The following is a 23,791-nucleotide window of genomic DNA, read 5'->3' as shown; positions in this document are numbered from 1 at the left end:
AGGAAGGGAGCATAAAAAAGAAAGAAGAAAAAGAATTGCAAAAGTTATGATACTATGGTTGGCACTTTTCCTGACTGCAGAGTCATCATAGCCAAAACTGAAGTGGGAACAACTGTGCTGTCATTTGATCACTTCATATCTTTGTGGAACGCAGGTAAAATATGTCTCTGTCCTCATCAGCACAGAGGTAGAGACTGTATGCATTGGGAATGCCTAACAGTACTGACTCTGAGTAAACGTGAATACTCACTCTCCTAAAACCTAAGAATCCATATACGTGTTGGCAGAACCACACCATCTAAAACAGCACAAAGAAATGTACCCTGGAATCTGCACGCTACAGGAGTATACCCCTGTTTCTTGTAGCAAACTATTTCTGTTAAAGAGAAAATTCAGTTTCAGGGTTTACCACAGTGATGATTGTCATAGCTTTTAAATCACCCAAACACAACACTTATGTAACAGGTACAGAATTATTTAAATACTCTCTGAAGTGATCCATTCTCAGAACTGAATAGCTTAGTACTTTAATAAAAAAAAAAGTATGTTGCTCCAGAGAGAGGTGGTCTTGGATATTTTTCTTTGGGTGGAACGGAAAACACCATTCTAAAACAAAACAGCCTGCAAACATTTCTATTTCTTCACATGTGGAAGAGCTTCTTTCAAAAATTGATTGTTTTCCAGTCTGCAAATATTTTGTTTGAAGAAGCGGAAACGGTGTGTAGCAAACAGGTTCAAAGGAAGGAAAGCCACCAGAACTTTAATAATGAAACTTGTCTACAGTAAGAGTATGAGGAGTCAGGCTTTGCATGTCTAGAATTTGTGAAATACTTATTTGTACAAAACCATTTTACTTTGTTGGCTTTTGCAGTCTGACTATGCATCATAATCATATGGTTTCTCTGATGCCTGAAGCGGTACGCACTCTTTTCTTCTGCACGGGAAACATTTTCATTCAGAGCTGTAAACTGCCCCATTGGAAGCATCCAGTGGGATCTGTGAGAGAGGAACTACTGGGCTGTGAGACAGTCACCTTATGTATCTTTTTAGTCCTATTAATACATAAATTTTATTTGACACTGGTAGTAATGGAGTTAAAATGCCTTTTTCAGCTAAGCTTATGTCACGTCAGACGGGTTCAAAGATGAACTTCTGAAGGTGACTTTTTAACAGCAGATTTGTTCTGCGAGGCATTTCCACAAAGGATTCATCAGGGTTATATTATAACTTGGACAATGTTATCAATATTTCCAGGCAAAAAATACATACATATATTTTTAAGTGAAAGAAGCCTAAAATATATTAGTATGTAGAATGTGAATTTTGAAGCGAAAAAAATTGTAATAAGTAGTTTTTACTTTTAGGTCTGATTCAGCAATTGTTAATATATTTCCAAATACTTCTGAACTTAGTAAGCTGGGGGAGGATTATGCAAAGATAACTTACCCTAATTGAGTTTTACCTTTCAATGCAACAATTGGAAAAAAAAAAAAATTCCTCTTGAAGAGAAGAATGTGCAGAACATATCAGTAGTGAAAAATCTACAAAGGTAATGCAAATTTTTTCAGCAACGACTGATATCAACTTATCCTGGCTGATCTATGAAGTTTATTTTAGGTTTTGTAAACCCCACAGATGCCAGAGAAAAGTATCTTTTTGTTCTTCATTGTTTCCGCTTCCTCTGCAGCTTGTTTTACCTTCTTTTGGTTATGAGTTACAGGAACAAATAGTAAGCTGCGTTGCAGAATTTCAATTTATAATGTAAGATTTAATTTGTTGTTATTATTGCATTTTGATTAATTGAGCTGCAAGGTAGTAACACTAAGACAGCTTTTTAGAAGAAAAAATAATTTTGATTTTTAAATAACTCAGATAAGAATAAGTAAATTACATCTGACATTGGTAAGACTTTAGAAAGCTTATTGCTAAGGTTTGCATAATTATTTACTAGAAAATAAGGTTTCTGAGAAAAATGTAGATTGGTCTACTGTGAGAATGTTGGGTCATTCTGACTATTTAGATGACATATATTCCTCTGACTGACTTCTCATAGTGTTTGAAACAAGTCTGTGAGAGGAAAATGTGATCTCTCTATGTGGACCCTATTCTCCTGCTTGACAACATTTAATGTGTTTGTCCTCACATCAGCCTCCTGGGTAATGTTAATTCCAGTGACACACTAAGTGGCTCACCTGAGGTAACCCAAGAAAAGTGTTACACTTGACTGTTTCTTTTCTAGCTTTTTCTGCCATGTGCCAGGTTCCTTTTGATTCCCCAGGATAAAGCTGAGTAGATAGAAAAGACTACTCAGGGTGCGCTGAAAAAGTCAGAGGCATTCCCTGCTGACCTGTTTTATTACTCCTCTTTCTTTTAGGAGAGAGCAAGCCATGCCCTTTGCACAGACAGCATGTTTGGACTTGGGAAGAATTTGAGTTACCCTCTCTAACACAAAGCACAGATTGAAAGGTGAGCATCTGAGACTGCAGACAGCTGCGGGAATGTGGTGATTTTGATGCAAGCAAATGTTTTAGTGCTTTTACACACTGGCATTGTGTTGGAAATTAGATTCAGAGTACAAGTGACCTGAAAAACTGCTGTTGTGCAACAGGTTCATTATCCTCTAGGACTTCTGCAAGGGGTTTCATTGTTTGTAGATCTCTGGGACTTGATGTTTACAAGTCTCCTAGACTTACAGCTAGTGTAGTATATCATCTAGGAAAAGCTCTATTTTTGAAGCTGAAGCATACAGAGGTGTCTTTTCTAGGCTTTAAAGATAAATACTATCCAGCTTTACTGTAAAAGTGGTGTGCTTACTCTGACATTTGAAGTGTCTTGGGGTAGTCAAATTGGAAATAAAATTTCAGTTACAGTTTCTTATTGGTGCACATTTGTTTTAAACATGGTTGAAAGGTTCCTAAAATTATCTAAAGTTTCTCACAAAGTTGCTAAAACAAGGCTTATTTATTCTAAATTAATTTAAGGCTTTTTTCTTCTCTTGTTAATACACCCTTGAGGATGATGGTGCTTCAATATTACATTGCATCAAGCTAGGGGCAGTGCAGATGTTAATTACATTTTTTAAAGTAATCATTAAATAGTTTGTACTTCACACAGAGACCATGACCTCCATGCAGTAAGTTACAGGAACAACATAGTCGGAAAATAGGAGAATAAATCTAGATTGCAGAAGTCACTGCCAGAGATCTGTGGCCACAGTGGTTGGAAAATACATGATCCTCTTTTCATACGCCTTTCTTAGTCACTGTTCTACTTAATCTTGATAAGGAGGGGCTGCACTATATGACCTTTAAAGGTCCCTTCCAACCCAAACCATTCTATGATTATATATGGGTACACACAAACCTCCTCCATCGGTGCACCATAATTCATCACTATTTCTACAGCTTCTCAGCAAGCCTCATGCTTGAACAGTGAAAGGGAAACCAGTTCTAAGGCAGCTCTCATGGCAATGCACTAATTGTTCCAGCTGTTGTGTGCTGCAGAAGTTGCTCTGCCCACTGAAACACCATGAATTGCATTTTTCCTTCCTAGTAGGGAAAAAAGTTACTCACGTGCATTTATTACCTTTTTGGCAGTTTCCCCTTTAGACTACATATTTGTTCTTGAAAACCTCTGCACTCCTTAGCAGACCTTCAAAGCGTGCTCTGTGACGTCTTGAGAAAAGCAATGCAGGTATTACTCTGAGAAATAGACATCCTTATAAGGAAAGCCCATCTCTAGATGGGCTTGTAACAAGAAATATGATAAGGTCCATACAATGCTTAATTTAATCTCACTAGCAGACTGAGTGATGACCTTTCAATTACCTCATTTCACACCCTTCTTTTGCAAAATACAAATCTCTCTTCACATATTTTTTGGTGGTGTTAAGTTGATGTCAGAAGAAAGGGAACATTTTCACTGTCTACATTTTCCTAAAACACATACTACATAACATCATGTAACACAAAAAAACCACACTCGGAGCTTTTCAAAAGAGGAACTTTTCAAAAGAGACAGGATCTTGTAATGGCAACCTGAAGTCAACTGAAGCCGGAAACATCACCGTTTCCAATTCTTTGCCTGTATGCCAAGTATGCAGCTTATCTGATTCACAGTATGACTGTCCACATTCAGTACTAAACAGGCATCTTCTGTAGTTCAAAAAAATTAAACTTCTGGGCTTTTAAAAAGGAAGCAAAGTACAAAAGGGAGATACATCACAAAAGGACTAGATTTCTCTGGGAACTGAGCAAACAATTTTTCCAGAAGATTTCTACTGAGAACAGCAGTGCTATCAAGTAGCACTTTTATGTCTGTAATTCAGATAATGCCTTTGTGCAGTGTTTGCTACTTTTTCACTCTTACAGCAGAAGCTAGAGAATAATGCGTATCAACTGCATGTCTGTTTCTTGCTCTCTTGGTGTTACCTACCTGCAGTAGCTTTTGCCATTTTTTGTGTGTGTGCATGAGTATAATTTGAATGAAGTACAGTCATCAGTTTTATTTCACGTTGGAGAAGATAAGAAATGTGAGTATCATCCCCTTAATGCTAAGTTTATATAGTATTTTTTCTTTATCAGTCTTCTTTTTACGTAGACCTAGAGGGAAAATGCTGTCTGTAGAATACTATCAGACTGTGAACTACAGGCACAAAAAACTGGCTTGTAGGAAACATGCAGTAAGTTCCTCATAGTGTCTCTGAGGTAGCAGTTTTACTGTCAGTAGGCACCGATCAGACAGCAGGCAGGAATGTGCTTGGGATCATACTACATGGTAGCGTGTGTTTCACTGTCCTATGGGGAGTGGACAGATCTCGCCCAAAGTCCATGGTCTTCTGGCATGGATGAACTTGGACTTGAGTGCAGTTTGGGTCTGTGTCTGGAAGGCAGTGTACACATATCCAAAAAAGTCATGTTTATATAAAACCCAACTAACAAGGAATATGCAAATCAGGCTTAAAGCAAAACAAGAAACCTTTCTCCAATGCAAAATTAACTTTTTTGTATGATAATGACAAGTCATTAGTTTCCTTTCAGAGATAACAGTAATCTGCCCTGGGGCACAACTCTGCAGGAAAGAAAACCTCCTCTGTATAGGTTCTATCTCATTATCCCTAGGCAACTTCACTGATACCAACAAAGTGACTTGCCAGCATGCAGTAGAGAGAGTAATTGGGTGGTGGCAGCTATTTTATTTTGGGGAAGAAGGTGATCTCTGCTCAGCTGGGAGTTTAATTTACTTTTATCACAGTCTATCTTCCACTAAACCTACTTTTAAGTCACAGTCTCTGTTTTTCAAATCAGTAGGCTCTGTTAAGCTAACAAGAAGAAAAGTGCACTTACCTGCAACAATTCAGTGGTGGGTTAAACTTGTGTATACCAGAGATCACTGATAGATACTACGAAAAGTTTCGTTTTTAAAGACAACCAGAGTAACATCCATCTTAAAATCACACAGAATCTGCCCTTCTCTGAATTCTCACCAATTGTTGTTACAAATATTTATCATTAGAAAATGATAAATTAGAAGAGAAAATTGGATTTGTTTTCACTTCTTTGCACTTTCTGCTGCACTTTTTGTAGGGCACATTTATGCTCTCTGGCTAGATGAGTGCACGTCTGAAGCTCAATTCCAATGAGCTAGAGGAATATCCTACTTCTGGCACGCCATCTAGTTTCCTCTGTAGTTACGACTACAAATCTTCTCGCAGTACAGCCAGCCCTCTTGGGGGAGCTTGATGTCCCCGATACTCAGTGTAAATTGTGAATCTCCTGAATTCTAGCTCCAAACAACAGAGGCACAGAGCCTTGCAGCAAGGCTGTGCTTGGACACCGGACACCAGCCATTTAGGAGCCGAGGCCCTGATAGCTGGTCCACGTTAAGCGGGTGTTATGAACGCACTTTTGAACCACAGTTCCCTTGTTCGTGTTTGGCTTTGAGACTGCAGAGAGACTCCTGGGACTATAATGTTTAGTACTATTTAAACACAGCTATGAATCTGATAGTGTCCCTCTATTACAATAACTAACTTTCTTGTGCTTTTTTGTGTGTAGTCTCCAGCCAGTTCTAGATTCCTACTATGTTTTGTTATCGCATTGGATGCTCACACATTTAGTCCTTTTATCCTTTCATTTTAAAGCCATCTTCTTTCAAAACTAGGTAAGAAGCCTGTGCTTGTTTTCCTTTTTATGCACTTAGTAGTTCTTCTTTTAGGTAGGACATATCTAAAAGTTAATAGTCCAGTTGTTTTTAAATATGCTAAAATTGTCTATATAGAGTGCACTATGGTTGCACTCCATATAGTGCAATAATGTTTTGGCGTAAAAAGCTCAGAATGCAACAAGACTATGGTGCACTATATAGAGCACTGAATACTTTTATGAAGGTAACAGCATTCACTCATTGCTGAGACAAGCTAGGTTTGTACTGCTGACCTGTAAGATAAAATGATCATTCTCTGGAGACACCTAAACACTGTGTAGTTTTAAATATAAAAAATTTCATTGATCCTTGCTAGAAAAAACCTGCATGTTTGGTTGTTTTAGGGGATCTTGGTTTTTTGAGTGGAGGTGACAGGAGTCAGATGAGACTGGCTGTGGTAAATCATATGTTCAGTGAAATGTCATAGTCATAACATCAATGTTCCTAATAACTGAATTTTACTGATAGTATGGAACCACTGAAGTGTCCGTTTTCTCTGACTTGTGTTATATTGTTCTGCTGAGTACTGAAAAAAAAAAATTGAAACTGTGATACAATGTATGAGACATTAAAAATTAGCACTTTATTGTATAGGTGGTTTAAAAGGAGGTGTGGAGAGTTTATGGTCAAAACAGACAGGAAAGGCTACAATAAGAAATGAACTGTGTGGTTTTATAGGGGTCCTTTATTCCTAGATTTGAATGCCATTTCAATAGTGATTAATTCCACAGTGAGCTCTAATAAACAGATAGAACTGGCACTTAAGCTTACAGAGAATTTCAAAGAAGTATCAGAAATACCATAGTCAGGAAGAAGTAGTACAACCGTGAAGAAACAAAATAAACATTGTTAAACGGAGTGTTTTCAACAGAAGTTTGAAAAGGAAAGAGATTTTCAACTATCACCAAAGACTGTGTATCAGATCCCTGCTTTTTCCTCAATCAAGGTAAGTGGGCAGTGTAACTATGCAGGATTGCATGTAAGAATGTTTCATTTCCTCTTGATAGCAAGCTGCAAGATGATGAATATTGATCATACAATTAGGTCAAGAAGTGTAAATATTTTAACATAGTCTGTGTGATTTTTTTACTGTTATTTCTGATAATACTTGCATCAAATCAACTTTTCAAGCCATTATTCATCTCTTTTACGCGTATTATGATGGTAGGTTGGATGGTGACAGTGTTGGGTCTGTTTCAGACACTTAGAAATCCGAGAGGATACTGAACACTGAATGTTGCAAAGAGTTCTTTTTGTTGTCATCAACGCAAAATTAGAAACAATGCCTTGGCTCTTCCCTGTGAACATAGATGTGCAGTATTTGAAATGCTTGAATGCTACAGTTAATCCTGGCATATCTGCTTGAATGCAACTGAGGATATCATTATAATCTGGTAATGACCAAAGCAAAGCCTTAGTTATCAAATTGTAGTTGATAATTCCAAGTTCTAGTGATGGTGATAAATACATTGTGAAAAATTTCAGCACAGGAGCTTTTGAGAGCTTTCATTTCTTTTAAAGAGGGGGGGGAAAAAGCACAAGTATGGGTCAGGTCCTTAAAGGTTTGACACAGCACCTTAAATATTTTTAAGTGCTAGATGCTTCATGTTGTAGACAACATCTAGCAAAAACCAGTGGGAAAGCTAGGGGAACCACTTTTAGGGAAGAAAAAATTTGTTGTTGTCTCATTATTTCTTTGCATGCTTTTCCTTATGTGTAAAGTCAGCACCTACTTATTTCTGTTTTTTTTCCCTTGCTGTACCTACCCAAACCTCCATGAATTCAGTATTTCCCACACTTCCCTTCATGGTGAGAAAAGTTGGGACTTGAGAAAGTTATACCTCAGAGTAAGACTCATGTACTTTTTTCCTGTCTTTGCTTGCACTAAATTTTGTTTATAATCCAAACGTTCTAGATTATGTCTCAATTGTTTATTTTGTTGGAGTGAGGAATTACTGTACTGCTGCACATGAAAATCTGCTCACTGCTCACTATGCTGAATTTAGAATGGCCTATTCAGTACTACAGTCAGCACTTCACCTATGTTTTTATGCTTGTAGCCTGTCATTATTTGTATTTTCTCAGGACTCACACTTCTGCCCCTCAACAAGGGATTGTCTTTTCTCTTCTCTGTCCCTCAGGCTTGTCCTGACACTCTTCAGAGCTTTATCCTTTTAACAGACTCCCTTCTGTCCCAGATCCAAGAATGAGAAGACAATGCTTTTATTTTTGTACCTATTTGGCATTGTTTGTGATTTTTTTTTTTCATTGTTTCAATAGTTATGCTTGTACAGACACTTCAGAATATATTGATTTCCTTGAGGAAGAAGGTAAAGCAAATCTGCTTTTGTCTCTCTATTAGAGAGTACTTAAAGTACATGACCAGATACTGCAAGGTCATTCTCAAGGCTAGAGTTATTGACACCAACATCCCAACTAAATTGCCCTTTCTATATTTATAGTTAGAACAAATGTAGAGATCTGTCTGTCCTAGGGATTGACCCTTACCTAAACTGGTTGATGAATGAGAAATTGTGAAATGTCATCCTCTCAACATCCAGCGTGGGATGAAATCCCCACGTCGAGGCGGCACTGAAATGGGACTTGTTCTTTCACCATGGCAGGCTCCAGCCCCTTCCCTCACTCCCTACCTCCTCTGCAATAGCTCTTACATTTGTCCCAGAATAATTAAAGATTAATTGGGCCAAAGAGACAGACTGAAAAGGAGGATGAATCTTTGGCCGTGCAGTCAGAGCACTCACTGGGGAGTGACTGGAAATACTCTAAATCCCATTTATGTACTTTGTTCAGTAACTGTTCTTGAAACAGTGTCGGGAATCCAATTTTTCATTTTATTTTGTATTTCAAATTTTCCTTTCAGCACAAAAGACTTACCCAGTAGGTATCAAGTCATGTTTTTCCTGTAGTGAAAACATTTTTCAGCCCTGTGGTGGGAAGCAGAAGCAGCCCTGGCAGCAGGGGAAGGTGCCGAGCCCCAGCCCCAAGGCGTTCATGGCACTTTTAGTAACTCCAGCACCTCTGAGTACAAATTTGAAAATAAGCATTACCTCACAGCTCAGAAAGCAGAAGACAAATGAAGTGTGAAGCCACAGAGGCAGTGCCCTCCCCTTCCCTCCCCACATGATGCCTATCATGGTACCTGTGTGCACCAGACCTGGAGGGCACCAGCAAGTCCTGCCTGCCCACAGGCCTCCCCCAGCCTGCCCATGCCCCCATTTCCCCCCGACCAGGCTGCCAGTCCCTGCCTGGGCTGTTCTGGGCGTGCCTGCGTCAGCTCCTGCCCGCAGTGTGGAGGTTGGGCCCTTGTGGCACCTTGTCCGCAGTCCAGGGGGGCTGCCTGGACGGCCCCGGGGCTGCTGATGGGTGCCATCTCTGCCTCTTTCAGGTATGTCTTTATTTCTTTTTTTGAGGAGGTGGCTGGCCTGGGCAGAGGGGTATTTCTGTGGCAGAGCCCATGAAGACACAGAGGTGTGAGAGGCCGGGGAGGGACCACCAGGGCAGGCAGCGTGAGCAGGCAGCGGTACCTGTTGAGAGGTATTAGTTTTTTAAACGTAAATAAGTAGGTTTTAATTAGAATAAATTACTTAGGATTATAATAGAGTGTGATTTGTGGTGTTTGCTTAGCTTTACTTAGCATGAATGGCTAAATTTGCTGAAGCCTTTGGGCCGCGATAGAGGTATTTTTCTCAGTAATTTTCCAAGTAGTTTTCCTAACAGCTAGTACAGTGCTGTGTTCAGTCTTTTAGTATGGGAAAGTATTTTGATATCACACTACTGTCTCAGTAGTGTTTTTTCCACGTCTGGGACTCTTCACTTTTCCATGTTCCACCAGCAAGGGCAGGGGCACAAGGACTCTAAACCAGAAGATAAAGAGGCTCCAACCTTCGCAAACCTATGCAAACTGCAAGTCAATGAGATAAGAGCATGCCTGCCTGTCTGGACACAGAAGAAGAATCCAATTAGATGTTAGAAGACCCCAGACCGAAAATCATTGCACTAAAGGACACATGGACAGGACGTGAAAGGCACGGTGTGGTGGGTTGACCCTGGCTGAAGGCCAGGTGCCAACCAGAGCTGCTCTATCACTCCCCTCCTTCATTAGACAGGGGAGAAAAGGTACAACGAAAAGCTTGTGGGTCGAGATAAGGACAGGGAGAGATCATTCACTAATTATCATCACAAGCAAAACAGACTGAACTTAGAGAGGGAATTCATCTAATTTATTACTAGGCAAAACAGAGTAGAGCAATGAGAAATAAAATCAAATCTTAAAACACCTCCCCCCACCCCTCCCATCTTCCCAGGCTCAACTTCACTCCCGGCTTCAACCTCCGCCCCCCTCAGCGGCACAGGGGAACGGGGAATGGGGGTTATGGTCAGTTCATCACACGGTGTTTCTGTCGCTTCTTCATCCTCAGGGGGAGGACTCCTCTCATCGTTCCCCTGCTCCAGCGTGGGGTCCCTCTCACGGGAGACAGTCCTTCACGACGTTCTCCAACGTGAGTCTCTCCCACAGGCTGCAGACCTTCAGGAGCAAACTGCTCCAGCGTGGGTCCCCAACGGGGTCACAAGTCCTGTAAGCAAACCTGCTCTGGTGTGGGCTCCCCTCTCCACGGGTCCACAGGTCCTGCCAGGAGCTTGCTCCAGCATGGGCTTCCCACAGGGTCACAGCCTCCTTCAGGTGCCTCCACCTGCTCTGGCATGGGGTCCTCCACGGGCTGCAGGTGGAATCTCTACACCCCCTCATCCTTCCTCCATGGGCTGCAGGGGGACAGCCTGCTTCACCATGGTCTTCACCACGGGCTGCAGGGGAAGCTCTGCTCCGGCGCCTGGAGCATCTCCTGCCCCTCCTTCTGCACTGACCTGGGTGTCTGCAGAGTTTCTTACATCTTCTCACTCCTCTCTCTGGCTGCAAAAGCTCTGTTTTTCTCTCTCTTAAATATGTTATCACAGAGGTGCTGATTGGCTTGGCCTTGGCCAGCCGAGGGTCTGTCTTGGATCCAGCTGGCATTGGCTCTATCAGACACAGGGTAAGCTTCCGCTACCAAAACCTTGCCACACAAACCCAACACACACAGGTATATGGAACCCAAGGGTATAATTGCCCTGGGATTTCTTTGTTCAGGGCACCCAGCCCAGGCTGATCCTGCTGCTGCACCTTTCAATTAAATTAATCATTTTATAAAATCCGATGCCTGAGACTCTGCTGCAGCAAACCTAAGGTCGAGCCTGAAGAAGGAAGAAGCATGCCCACAAATAAGAGAGAGAGAGAGAGCGCAAGAGAGAAAGAGCGCGAGCATCTGTGTCTGTGTCTGTCTGTGTCTGTGTGTGACACCATGAATGGTGTGTGAATGCTCAGGTAACAGCTAACACTGCCATTTGTGTGCTAGGCCCCACTGCAGTCATTACATGAGTGTTTCATCTAATGGCAGTTTAATTAATAACAGACTTTGGAGCAAAGACCAGGAAAAGGCCCTTGTGAAGTGAAATCCCTTTCATGTTACTGCCAGCTCCTGAAACCTGGTTCCTGAACAGGGACTGTCAGTGGCAGTGGGGCAGCCTCGCCGGCCAGGTAAGACAGGCTGCTCAGGACATCCCCCTGGGCGAGGGGACGCCTCGCAGAGGGCACCTGGAACAGTGGCTGTTCCTCCTGCTTACAGGAGCGTCCTACCCACTGATCCTGAACTCTGGCTCCTGGGACTCACTGCGGGGCTGTCCCTTGGCTGTCCTCCACAGAGCTAGTATTAAGGGACAGGCTCCCCTCGGGAAGGGACCTGGTTCTTAGCAGTGCTAGAAAAAACACCCCAAAACACAGAGGCACAAACATGGATTATAGTGCAGTCGGAATGGGGAAGCTGAGTGCCATAGTCCTGTCAAAATGAATGTGTGATGTACAGAGGCCTTTTGAGGGATGCCTGTTAAAGGCACATCCCGTGGCACCCCGTGGCATTTGCCAGCTAAACGGTGTTTTCAGGCTGAGTAGATAATTCCTCTCTAAACGTCTACACAAAGGACCTCTCTCTTCCCTGGATCTATCCCAGGTTCATACTAGCTGTCATTTGGTTGGTACATACCTCCTAAGGGTTACATTTTCTCTAAAGGACTCACATAATAATCTGGTCAAAAAACCTAATGTTTCATTGCCTCAAGACAAGCAAACTCTTTTGTGACTGTCACTGTGAATCTCCTCAAAACCAAAGTGCTTTTACGTAGTTCAGTTTTTAAATGTCTTCTTTTATTCTCATTCAGGAAAGTCTAGATTTGATAAAAATGCAGGATTTTAGTATTTCATTTTATCTAAAGAAAAAAAGTCCAAGGAGAAATATGGTAGTTTCAAGTACAGCACTGAATTCTTTCTAACAACATATAACTGAATGAAGGAAAATCATCTTACCTGTAATTTTAGTGTTTTAGCAATTCTTGAAGTACAAATACACCTGTATGTACAATTTTGCCCACCCACTATTTTTAAGCCTCAGTAAGAACTGCTTATGTTGTACAAAGTCAGCATTTTGCCTGTATTTTTATCCATACAATTTGTCATCCATTTGTGCCTCTTTAGGGCTTGGCAATGATTTCTTAATCTCTTCTAGTTGCACTGTTCCTTTTAAAAATTACTTTTCCTTCCTGAGGCTCCTTGCTAAAGGCAGAAGGTATAGTTGCAGAAGTATTATAAACTAAAGCAGATGGCATTTCTGCTTTGGAGAATATAATGAAGCTTGCACACAATGTTAATTGTCGCCTAACCCAGTGCATTTCTTGCACTACATTGAAAATCAACCAAACTTTTCAAGGTGGAAGGATTTACACATAATTTAAGAAAGTATCAGTAAAATAACATACAAATAAATAAAATCATTCCAAACTGGGAAGACTTGGAGAGGTCAATAAATTATCTAATGTAAGGACTTTGGCTGGCTGATGCTTTTGAAGTTGTCTAGTTTGTTCTGATGACCATATTTAAAATTCTCATGTAACTCATTACCGAAACATCAAGATACTGAGAAGAGTTGAACCGAATCACCTATATCCCCCATTCACTTCCTTCGGGAACTGTCAATAACATGACTAAATTAGTTTTGACCAATACATCATGCTCATTTGAGGATAGATTTTTCCACCATCGAAGGTGAAATAAACTTTGTGGGGGTAAAAATTTAAAGGCCTTTTCAGATGAAAAGGTAATTTGAGGGGTTTTTTTAATGATCTCTAGCATAGTTTCAAGACTGTTCTATTTCACCAGAGAAAACTGCTTATAGTTCACTTCAGAGAAGGAATAAAGTATGCACTACTGTGACAGAGTAAATAATTCTGGTAAACTAATTACTTACCATAATCAGCTGTATTTTTAGGGGTGAACAGAATGGTATTAGATCTGAGATTCCAATTGCTGAAACAGGCATCAGAAAATATTAATATTACTACAGAGGCAAAATAAGTGTCTTCAATGTAAAACAATTTAAATTTTATGTTCTTACTAGTCTCTGAACCCTTGCAGTCTTTCCTCTCCCATTTTTTCTGTCAACACATTCTTGGATCATAACTCTGCCATAATATATATTTAAAACCTATTCACTTTTTTATTCATTCTTTAAGACTTGTGTTACTAAATTGTATGCAACATATACTTTCAACCTTATATAAAATACAGAAACAGTTGCTGGTGATAAATCTTCCATGTGCTTCAAAATTGGATAGTGTTTATGTCTGATTTTAGGCTGCCCTACAGCATAATTAAGCTGAACAGTTATTACAACCCAGTACAGCACAGTCTGTATGTTTATTAACCACAAGATGATAGTTTAACACAACCCCTTCCTACTTGGTTTTGCTCAAACTACAAGTGGTCATGTTTCCTGAAATACCCAGGAGTGATTTTTCTCTTCCTCAAACCAGAGAATAACACTGTGTAGTAATGATCTAATTCAGAAAGAGGAAATCTCTCATCCGTATGAGAAAGTAAATTAGTATTTGGAAGATAAATACATGAATTTGAAGCTAAGGGGGGAGGGAGTTATTGCAGGTGCATACTTACATTGAGATATTTAACCATATTATTTTCTGTAACATAATATATTTTACCAATGAAATGCTATCAAAGAAGTTGTAAGGTTAAACAAGAACATCAAGGTTGAACTATGACACCAACAAAAGAAAGCCAGACTCCATCTGGTCCTCCATGCAGTGTCTGTAGACTTTGCTTCCTTAACCTCAAAGCAGTGACTTTGACTGTAGCCATAAAGGGTATATGTAGTTTCCTTCTGCAACTATTCCTCCAATGTATTTTCTATCAGCTTGTAAACTGCAATCACATTGTCCATGCCCTTGTTTTACTGCATATTGCAGCTATATGAACTTTGTGCCTTTTGAAGAAACTCTCATTACTTTTTCTTTTCCCCCCTTACTGATACTGAAGGAAATCTCTTTGCACAATGAAGTTTAAGTCTTCTGTACAACTGCTTGCAGAACATGCAGCTTGGCAGACAACAGAAAGAGGAACAGTGAAGAGTAAAAAGAAACTGAACGCAGTCACAGGCAGAAACAAGCATGTAGTCTGGGGACACCTCCTGCCCACAGCAGAGGAGGAAGCTCTCAATACCTCATGACACTTGCAACTAGTTGGATGGGGAAACAGGTTTCAGAACACAGGCATGCACTTTTGTAGGACAGATAGCTTGCCTCCAGCTATTGAGAGAGCAGCTGACGCCATGTACAGGAGCCTCATCTCTACAATTGGCTATCCCCCAGCTCTGAGTGTTGCAATAATTCTTGCCACGTGCTATTACCTGTAGCAGTGATCAGCACACTGATGAGGAGACAAGTGGAATATTTCTTGGAAGAAATGATGTAGAACTCAGCTTCTGCTATAAAAGCACAGTTGCTTAGGGAAAAAAAAAAAGTATGATGGGAGGCAACTTTTAAATTAAACTATCCACTTCTGTTGGCCACTTGGTTTATATACCTAGCATATTTCCTTTCTTGTTCATCTGTTGTGTTAAACCCCCCCACATTTCCTAAAGCACTCAACCCCACTCATCTCCCAGAAGACCCCAAACAAAACAAAATTGAACCAATTGACTTGATGAGCAGTCCTAGACCTCAAAGAATCTGTACAGCCAAAAGGCACTATTTAGCTTTCAAAAATATTGAATATACAAGGCCTCAGATGTCTAACTGAATAGTTCTGATTACACAGAGTTGTAGGGCAGTGGTACACACCTTGCACAGTTCCTTTCTCACTCAGATGTCTATTATTTGCTATGCTGTCAGAGGCAATTAGATATCAAGGTGGGATTTCAGAAATCCTATCACTTCAAATCCTTTTTACATTTTGTAGGATGAAGTTATGAAGCATAACCTTTCTCCTTTTCTCCCAGTTACTTCTGGATGTAAATCAGAAAATAAATGCACAGAATATTTAAAGAAAGCTGCAAAAGGCCACAAAAAATGCTTTATTCTTTGCATTCACTGGGAGAAGTTTGATTTCAATACACTGTTTTTACCAGCACAAAATATTTCAGGATAACCTGGGTGAATCAACTAAAAACTAAAGCTGAATACTGCAACAGACAAAGAATGACTACAAGTATATAGGTCTCCACACTCATTTCTTTCTGAAGAATTAGAAATGCTACATTACTTTCTTAAAATGTAGTATGGCCATAGGACAATACATAATTTTAAAATGTGAAATAATTTAATGGGCCATATGCTACTAAAGGAAATGAGTTTCTGAACTTGTGATCAAATGCTTGTGTGGAGAGTAACTATGCCCTTTTTTTCCTGCAATATTTTTTCTGAATTATTTCCTTACAAGTGGTGTTTAAAATAATTTATTGGATAGTGTCACCACTCCTTTCTGGGTAGGAGGACATAAGTGAGGGATGGTCTTAACAAGGATTGCTTTTATGGATCATGCAGTGGGGAAGCTCATCTCATCAAAAATGCTGGTGTCTGTTTAGGTAGAATGATGACATTTGTTATTCCAGGCTGCAAGGAGGCAGTTGCTTGACTTGGGGCTCTCTGCCCCTAGAAAAAAAAAAAAACTGGGACCCACAGATCTGTTCCCAGACTATCTGGAAAATGGTTTTGAGACTGCGGTTTACATTATCACAGTGAGCATTCCTTCCTGGTTAGTTTGTGTCCTTACCCACTTAGCAGTCTCCCCATCTCCAGATCCAAGCTATCCTTGTCGCCTCTGCGGTGAAGAAGTAAACGCATCGTGTTATTTGGCCTTCTGTTTTCTAAAACTCCACTTTGTGATGAGTTACTGTGTTCTTCTCACATCAAGCGTTTCATGGTTTAGTGGTGGAGTTTGCACTGCAAGGTTAACGGTTGCACTTGAAGGCCTTTTCCAACCAAAACAACTCTATGATTCTATGATTCTATGCAGTACAGCTCAACTGGCATTTTTTAGGACCCCTGATGTGAAGTGACTGTACTTCAGTAGAAGGTTTATGTTTTAGACTCAAAGATTTATGTTCTTGCCTGTGCAAGGGGTTAAGTAAACGACTGTAATCAGTGCATGTGAGATCAGATTTGGACTTGGGAAACTTCTCAGAATAGGCACAACCTATCAATGGGGTTTGCTGTGGTCCTGTCCCCTCTCTTGAATCAGCACGTTTCTTAATGGATAGTTTTGAAATAAGCCACTTCAAGAGCTGATCTTGTTGAAAATTGCTTTTATGTATTCTTATGTATTTTATGTATTTATGTATTCATATTATTTATGTATTTTGTTCCCGCACCAGTTCACTATGGGTTTGCACAATCTCCAATGCTGGTCTAGCAAAGGGGCTGAAAACACACAGCCAAAGGTAGAAGGTAAGTAAGTGGACTGCAGAAGCTTGAACTTAATCTGTGAAATTTCATCATCATTTTGGGGGAGAAGGAGGGGAGGGGAATGAAGGAACTACCTTGTACAGTATGTTGCAGTGGCTGTTGTTAACATTGACATATAAATTCATATTCAATCTTTAGTCTGTTGGGGTTTTTTAATCTCTTTATCTTCTTTTGTGTTTGTTTCCCTGCTTGTGTTTACGCTCAAGAATCTTCTATTTTACAGCCATTTTCACTGATCATATTTTGACCATTTGAGAAACGTGGCCCTAGAGAACACTAATGACTATGTCAATCAAATATTTTCCCAAGAGTTACAGATTTCCAAACTCCAGAGGTGCTCAGACTATACCTCACTTTCCCGGATGTTCCTCTTCCACTTAGAAGAGTATCAGACTGATATATGAACAATTGCCCTTTTTATCAAGTAACAAAAATGCCTTCTAAGGGAGATCTTGAATTATTTATTCTGGTTAATTGTATGGATAGACTTTTTATTTCCCAGCAGAAAATAATTTCTCCTTCATTGAGTAATGTGACTAGTGCATTGACTCCAGATATGGGAAAGTTGAACTGACTTCCTTCCTCTTCAGGAAGCAGATCTTATGCTTCTAAACAGAGTGCCATACATACCCAGCTCTCAGACCAGTGCTCTTGCTCTGTGCTTTTAAAGCTGTTTCTCTTTGTCTAAACCAAAAGTACATTGAGCAAGGGCCTGGAATACTCCTCAGTGAGTGTTCAAACAACAGAGCTGGAGGTTCATTGCTTCTATGTTCCCATGAAGGCAGGAACAAAACCAAACCTAGCTTCTGCCAAGTATTCTAGCTAGAAGCTGGGGAATTTTCTGGAACAGGGTGCTCTTCTTGAAGCTGTTCCACCTTCTATAAAATACTTCAATAAATGTTGAGAGGCCAAGATATGAGACATCAACATGAGGTCTCCTCGGGCCTTGTAAGCTACAGAATAAAAGGATGTTTCTTCATAGTGCAGTTTTATGACTTTTTGGTTTTCCTCCAATGAGTGTCCCAAAATGAAACCTTTTGTTTCAGGCTGAGAAGATCAATTTTGTGTTAAATGGCCCAGAACTTCTCTATCTCCTATTAAAAAAAAAAAAAAGTTTTGCTGTATACAAACCAAATACAATTTTCTTTTTTCTGTGGTTCAACAGCAGAGGTCACAGTTGAAAGGACCTCAGAATGGTGAAGACCTTCACCTTGCCATACAACATATGTATGACTTCTTCATTATTAAACACCTATGTGAGCAGCTATCAAGCACTGTATTGCTTGAAAACTGTTCACTCTAATATTTTAATAATTTATAATACTTTATGATATATGTTGGAATTATGTTACATAATATTGTGTCTTTCTTGACAATGTACACCGATGAAAATAATTTTCTGCCTCAAATGTAAATACTAATACTGGTACTAGAATTATTATGGCTGCATATTGACATCATCCAATAAAACAATCCTGCTGAATATTTTTTAAAACAAGCAAGTATAATGGGTGGGACTATGGTCAAATTGTAAGGCACTTGTAAATATATCCATGAATAGTTTTTCCTACTATTTACCCAGCTCTGCTCTTGTGACTGAGTTTACTGAAATGCATAAATCAGGGCTGAATATTTTAGGAGTCCATCCAGCTGTATTTCTCTTTTAGCATGAAATGCCAAGAGCTATATCTCTGTAGTTTACAGAATTTAGATAATTATGTAGGAATAGAAAAATTAATAATAAAAATATGGTTTATAGAACTGTCCATAGCTGCATAAAAAAATCACAAAGGCACAAGAACTAATATAAATTTCCTTATGTAACATTTTGTCAGTGTTTTGCACACCAAAACCTCATAGAGCATCTCTATACAACTGAAATAGATTAAAGACAATGGTGGACATATTAGTAACTGATTTTGGGGAATGGCAAACGTATAAAGAAAAGTTTGCTGAAACATTATCAACTGAATATTTTATGGGAGATTTCTTTTCACCCTTAAAATTTTTTGAAAGATTTATGTATTAGCCTCATGGTTTTACCATTTTGAAAGAACAAAAGGAAAGCATAAAATGTAAAATGCTATACAAAACTATAAAATAACTAAAGTTTACATCTAGAAATCAGTAATAATGACCTAGTTTCAATTGTGGCTGTTTTTCCATACTATTCTCACAGAGCAAGGATAGTTGTATAACTGAGTTAATCTACTTACACAAGTATATACTTTATGTTGTGAATGTCAGAAGAAATTGGTCTCATACTACACAAGCTTACACACTATAAGCCTTGTAAAACAACCTCATCAGTTACAAGATAGCTCATCATTTTATAATATATTTAATTAGTGTTTATGGGTGTTAGATGGGACAAAATAAATACAAAGTTCAGCCAAAACAGATGGGGCTCCAACAGGATTTATAAAATGGGTTACTTCACTGCTGGCAGCCTAGATCTCATTTCAGAGAAAAATCAAAGCAGAATTGAGGAAGAACAGGAAAGAGAAAAAGGTCACATAACAGATCTGAAAAACACACTTAATCCAGAAACTTCTTTTTGCATATCTTTCACCATTAATTTTGTGGTTTCGAAGTAATATGGTACCCCTCTGGGCTAAGGTAAAGAAATTGCCTGAAACAGGGTATCTTGATTTTACGTTTAGGATATAACCTTGGTTTTATGGCATGTTTTGTGTATCAGAGAAGGAACCGAGAAGGTAGATGATAGCATTGTGAATCCTCAAACCCACACACCATATAGGCACTGCTTCATTAATGACAGTGAATTATTTTGGTATCTTTTTTAAGAATGTATTGCATTTAAGGAGACTTTTAATATTAATTTAAATATTATTAGAAATATATAGAAATAATATTACTGGAATAGGCAAAGCTTCACTAGGCTTAGAGAAAATGACATTTTTTTTCTATGCTGCACAAAAACTTTAAAAATCGAAGTACGGATATGGCATGACTAAGACCTGTGTTAAAAACCTGATTAATCATTTCATTTTAATTCATAACTTGAAAGCATGGTCTTCATTATTAATTGTTAATACCCATGGATGTTTGTTTTTTTTTAATAAAAAGCAAGAATACTGACATGGTTTCCTTTAAAAAAAAATCAAGTGAAGTACTTTAATATTTCTTCTCTTTCAAGTTAAAGCAATCTTACTTCTTTTCTCCCAGGTATTTCTGAATTTTATTAATTCCTCTAGCTTTTTCCTCCTTTTCTTCCCTTCTGCCCAACACAGTGTAGATTTACCTGAGACAGATCTTTTCATTGTAAATATTGCACACTTTCTTTTGCATTTGATATATATGTCCTTGAGGGGTGTCAGGTTTTGTTTCATTGCCACTTCTTCTGTTTTACCTACTTCCAGTCTTGTAGACAGCCAGCAGTCTCACCACTGGACATCTGAAGCTGGTCATCTGAAAAGTCACACAATTTTAAAAGGAAAGATACCTACTCGATATGTGGTAAGCATGATTTTGTACAAAGTGCAGCAAATATATGAAAGGGAGTGGATTTGTTTCTCCAAATACTTCAGTGGTTTTGATTTATAACTCCCCAGGCTTTTTGCCTAAGGCTTTTTTAATTGTTCCAGTGCGATTGGGATATAGCAGAGACTGCAGATTTTTACTAGTTTAGATTACGGTGTTGTTTAGCTTAACAGTGACTGCTGCATTCTGGATACTGTTGGGTCACGCTGTACTTCAGGGTTAAGCTAACAGGGAAACCACGGGACAGGTTGACTTGTAGCAATCATGAGTATGGCTTGCAAACAAATAATCTGGATAACTACCAAAAGATATGGTCAAGGAGATGAATACTGTACAGGTTTGGCTGTGTTTCCCAGCAGCTAAAGAAATAAGCAAAACCCCACACAATGTACTCCCTTTTATTAGTTTAATGTCAAATACAATGTCTGAGCTATTATTTATAAAGAAAAAGACCTACTCTGGCTCCTGCCAGGTTACACAACTGTTTTACCAGATGAGAAACAACCATAAAAGATGGCCTATGAACAGTTAAAAAGCCAAACCCCTTTTCTTAGCCATAGGGGCAGGAAACTGGGAAAGTGACTAAGGAAGACACCTGTATGAAGTCTGCAAGTTGGGCTGTTGTAAGCAAGCTTGGGAGGCTTTCGGTAAGAGTTAGATGAGACAGTCGCATACACTTATTAATTGTTGTAAATGTCACTTTCTTTTTAGTTCCTTAAGATTAAAGAGTGCCTTGGTTTAAGAAGACTGACTGAACATTGCATTAACTCCCAGTTCCAATCCTCTGAAGGGAACAAATGCAGGCACCCAAATCTAATTACATCTGTAAGGTTAAACACGGTTGTGCAGCAATAGCTGAGCAAACACTAAATGAATTTGCTTGGGTACAGGAAGCAGTGTAGTTGCAGCAGCATGAAACTCTGCATATGCTCATTTTCCGTCTTTTTCAGCCTCTCATTTAGAGTTTGGTCAGAGATCAAAACAGTACCCACAGTTTGCAGTATAAATGAGATGTAGTCTACTGTTGGAATTAGTCCTCAGTTTCTAAGGGCTAGTCTTGCAAGGTGCTGAGTGCTTCCCACCCTGTCAATTTCAGCTAAACTGAGAGTACTTGACAATTTCTTTTAATTTGGGATTGCAAGTTCTTAGTTAAGATCAGGCACAGGTTGGCTGCAATGAAGGTTCTTACAGCAGCAAAGCATCAGTACCTCATAACAGATGGTGACACGGTGAATCATATTTACTGTTGCAGAAAATGGACTAAATGGAGTATTTTTAGCAAAGTAAGTATTTTACCGTTTGAGTACTTTCTGGCATGACTATTTGCAATTAAGAAATTGCAATCTGGATATAGGCAACAGAGGAGTTTTGTTTTTAACCTTTTTAACCATGTATTTGCTTAGCAATTGAGAAATTTGCCAGGTAGTAAGTTCAGCTGTGGTAAATGACACCAGTAATACCATGGATTTCAGAAATATTCCGCCGTACCCCTGAGCCATTCACTAACCATTATTGTCTGGGAAGAAATGCCAATTGGGAGAAAAGCAGCGCTTACGTGCTGTTGGCCGGCCGTAAATGCAGCTATTCCATGGCATAGCTAAGCCATCCAGGTTCCCTGCACAGTGAGTGGGAGCAGGAAAGCTCTTGGGTTGGGAAGGGGATTTAGAATAGTTGTAAAGGGAGCACAGCCCACGGCCAAGTAAGGAATGGGGCTGAAATTCTGCCTCTTGCCTGGGCTTAGGTGCTTATCTGCACCCCGGAGATGGGCGCCTGAGGCTGATTGGGAAGCCATTTGTTATGCTCAGGCAGGATGGTTTGCCTTCAGCACTGATCACTGCTTGACCTTAGGGTGTAACTCTGATAAGAAACAGTTGTGGAGACAGTAAGCACCAACTTCATGTCAGCCATTTTCTACAGAAATATTCTAGCTACCACACTGCAGAGTAATCGAGATGGAGGCCCAGTTGCCTGCCTTACAAGTCACGGATAAAAGGTTTACAAGTATTCCTGCTGGCCTCTCTTATAAAATTCCAGTTTCTGTACAGGAAACTCCATTTTAGCCCTCTTTCTTGAAGTACCAAGAGTGAGGTGGAAGGGGGGAACTGAATGAATGGGATAGACAAAAGGAGGAGTTGAAAAGAGGGAATAATGAGATGTGCTAAAAAAAAAAAAGGTCTTAATGGTATAAGAGTTAGCGAGGAAAGGAAAAAGTAATAGGAGAAAAGAGGCTACCGGGCAGAGACTGAAAGATGAGATGACATTAGTGAAGGAGGAAAAACAAGAACAAGTTAAAACCATCATTAGAAAGTGTAATGCTAAGAGTTACAATAAATTGTGGTGTTATTTGGGACTCTGATTGCATGGTGTATTGAACGCTGCTAGGAGCATTTATCATGCCAGCAGCCATATGCTTAGATTGTGGGCCTCAGTGACATCTGGAAGGATGAGCACTTGGTCTTTGGTGGTAAGTTAGAGGTCCCTGTCATAGCAATCCACACATCTGTGCATAGCACCTGTACATCCTTTTGTTTTGTTTGAGGTGACTATTGCTGCTGCTTAATATATTTTTTTAAAAAAAAGAAAAAACCCTACAATTGCTTTGTAAATTTCAACACTGAATTGAAAATAATAAGCCTTGGTCCTCTGGTACATCACTTCAATGCTTCCCCCCCCCCCGCTATTAAAAAAAAAAAAGTAATGTTAAAATATGTTAACTGTTAAGCATTACATGTTATTAAATGTTAACATTAAAGTAATGTTAAAATATTTTTCACCCCCTAGGCTAGATGGGATGGCTTAAAATAATTTTTGAAAACTTATGGAGGATTGGACAGGTAATAGTTTAAGCTATTGCTTCATATTGTAATCTAAGTCATTGCTTCATTTTTTATCATGGAAAAATATTAAAAGCTTTTATTAAGCATTAAGCAGTATTTTAAGTCATGTTATTAATTAAATTTTAACTGTCATTCTTTTTTAAAAAAGCAAAAGCTTTTTATCAATGGACCAGTGCTAACCCACTTCAAAAATCAGTTAAGATGCTTTACTCAGTGAAATTCACTCTTAAATCATGATAGGTCCACCATGCTAGTGTGGTTTTAATCCAAGTCATCACAGGTTTACAGTGATGACCCAAAGAAGCCAATCTATTTATAAATTCACCATGATTTGAGTTGCTCTGTATTCTATTATGGACCTTTTTGGCTAAGGATTGTGGATA

This window comes from Balearica regulorum, chromosome Z, assembly GCF_011004875.1.
Source record: "Balearica regulorum gibbericeps isolate bBalReg1 chromosome Z, bBalReg1.pri, whole genome shotgun sequence".
NCBI classification, from domain to species: domain Eukaryota; kingdom Metazoa; phylum Chordata; class Aves; order Gruiformes; family Gruidae; genus Balearica; species Balearica regulorum.
This window is presented reverse-complemented; position numbering follows the sequence as displayed.